Raw genomic sequence first — 2,736 nt, forward strand, 5'->3', positions numbered from 1 at the left:
AATTAAAACTGCCTATATGTTTCTTCAAGAACAAAACAAAAGATTGAGATTAATCAAGCAAAGGATTCAAAAAACCTGAGAATAAAACACATACCTGCCAAAAAATTGCAATTGGGTGGAAAAGTCGAAAGTAATTATATAACGGAGACATGCGGTTCGTATACCACCAAATCACTATTCATATACAACCGAGAAGTAATCTGTAACCGAATAATATAGATATAGATAATGGTGCCATAGTAAAGTAATAATAATACTAGTATAACGATGAGAAAATAATAATGGTAATAAATAAAAGTATCTTACTCCTCTAATAAAAGACTACCACTAAGTGTCACTTGTCAAACTCTCATCAATTGTTAGACTTTTTAACCCATTTTTTAAACATGAATCATATGGGTCATTACCCACCATGCTTAATGTTATTCGGATTTGTATCTTTTATTCATTTTTAAACCCTAAATCACAAAACTCTACCTTAGCAAATAACCAAATAATAAATTAATAATAACCTCTTTCCGGTTTCCACACATCCATCCATCCATCCATTGATCGAAAACATTAAACAGCGCCAAATATGAATACCGGATTGGGACTCTTCTCCGATATCGGCAAGAAAGCCAAAGGTTATTTCAATTCATTTCGATTCACTATTATATTCATATTCAATTCACCCTAATTTGTTTGCTTGTTTTTTTGACCTAATTAATTAATTTGTTGCATTTGTTATGTTTTGTGTTAGATCTGTTAACCATAGATTACATAACGTATCAGAAGTTTTCTGTCTTCACCGTTAGTGCCACCGGCGTTGAATGTATCTCTGTCTCTTTTTCTAACCCTAGATTTAATCCTTTTTCTTTTAGTATTTCATTCATTCATTTTGAATCATCTATTGATATTATTATACTCATATATGAATGATTGAGCAACCATTTATTATGGAAATATTGATGCGACGTTTTTCCCGGTATTTCAAATTAAATCTACAATTACTCAAGGATTGCTTATCAATCTCCATTTATGTATCCAGTATATTGAGACCACTTAATACAGCTACTAAGCTGATTATGTCTTCTTCAAATTCTATTGTTCCTTCGTCTCAGAATACAACTACAAAGCTTATATGAATTCTTCAAAGACCATTATTACTTCATTTCAAAATATCGGGTAATATGTAATATGCATTTTTGTTAATCTTATTATTAATTATATATCAAATGAATATTTAAATTCAAAAGTACATTATCACATTATGAATATTTATATTTTGTGTTATTCTGAATATCAATGTTTTTTTTTCTTTATTTTCCTTTTACAGGATTTGATTTTCTAGCTATGTTTTAATAGTTTTCTACACATAAATTATTCCTTTAACATATCAAGGAATATAATGTTTTGAAAAATGCAATGATTTTTAGTATTGTTTTCTGATAATTCATTGATAATAGTGTTTGGAAAAAATATTAATGACATGATATTAATTTTATTATAAAACTTTACATTTATTTTATCTGAGTTTCAATTCTATATTTTTTTTTCTTTTCTTACTTGAAAGTTTGACATATCTGAATCACCCGGGTTGAGACATCTAATTTTTTTTTATTTAAAGTAGATCTTACTTATTTTTAAATTATGAATGGTTGGTTTGTTTATATATTTTTTTTACCAACTCGTGTTTCACACGGATTCTAACCTAACATTTTCATACCTATCCAGCTTTTGGTGGCTTAACTGTCTTGTCCAACAGACCAACAGCCTTTCTAACTTTATCCTCATTAGCAAACCAAGCTTCATGAACATTACTAACATTCCTGCACGATATCAGCCCAACTTAATACAAAACAAAAATGCCAAACTTCTTGATCAGATGATTTATTCACATAACTTAACACAATACCAATTATAAGTGCGTAATTATCCAACTAGGTGAGTAACATATGATTGTGCAATATTCAATTAGATGTTTTTCAATGTTGTAATATGTGGTCTTTTGTTTATATCTTTTGAAGCTGCTTCGTGGGATCTGCTTTGAATCATATTCGTTTGATAAGATTAGCTCTGTTGCTTGTGGCCATCCTTTTTGTAATACATCATGGAAAGGTTTATTATTTAAAAAAAATTCCATGTATTAGCTGATTTTTAGTGAAAAGCTTGCATTTTTAATAAAGTTTTTATCTTTATATCATTTTGTTATAGCTTACATCAGCACATCTATCAGTGATGGTCCTGTATGCTTGACATTAAGATGTCCCAGTCCATCATGTGGTGATGCTGTCGGTGTGGACATGGTCAACATGTTAACTTTAGACGAAGATAAAAATAAATATCGACGTTACCTTCTTAGATCTTTTATTGAGGACAACAAAAAGGTATACATTTACTTTAAACTGTTAGTAGCTTGTGTCCTTTCTTCCTGGCTCCTGCAATTTAGGATTTTTTTCATATATTTATTTTTTTTTATAGACAAAATGGTGTACTACTCCATGCTGTGACCATGCAATTGAGTTTGAACTTTGAAGTGGAAGCTATGAGGTGACGTGTCATTGCTCATTTTGTTGGAATGTGAGCATTATAATGTTAATCTATGTTCTTGCTTCATAAACTACACAATTTTTCATTTAATATTTGATTGTATTTCACTTAATGATCAAAGTTTAAAATTTTCAACAATTACCCGTGTAATACACGGGCCTCAAACTAGTATGGTCATATAATAAATTATTATTCGTTTTGTAA

The sequence above is a fragment of the Bidens hawaiensis genome, unplaced genomic scaffold, assembly GCF_021521415.1.
Source record: "Bidens hawaiensis isolate Kalapana, Puna unplaced genomic scaffold, B.hawaiensis_p1.1 tig00041829_1, whole genome shotgun sequence".
Lineage (NCBI taxonomy): Eukaryota > Viridiplantae > Streptophyta > Magnoliopsida > Asterales > Asteraceae > Bidens > Bidens hawaiensis.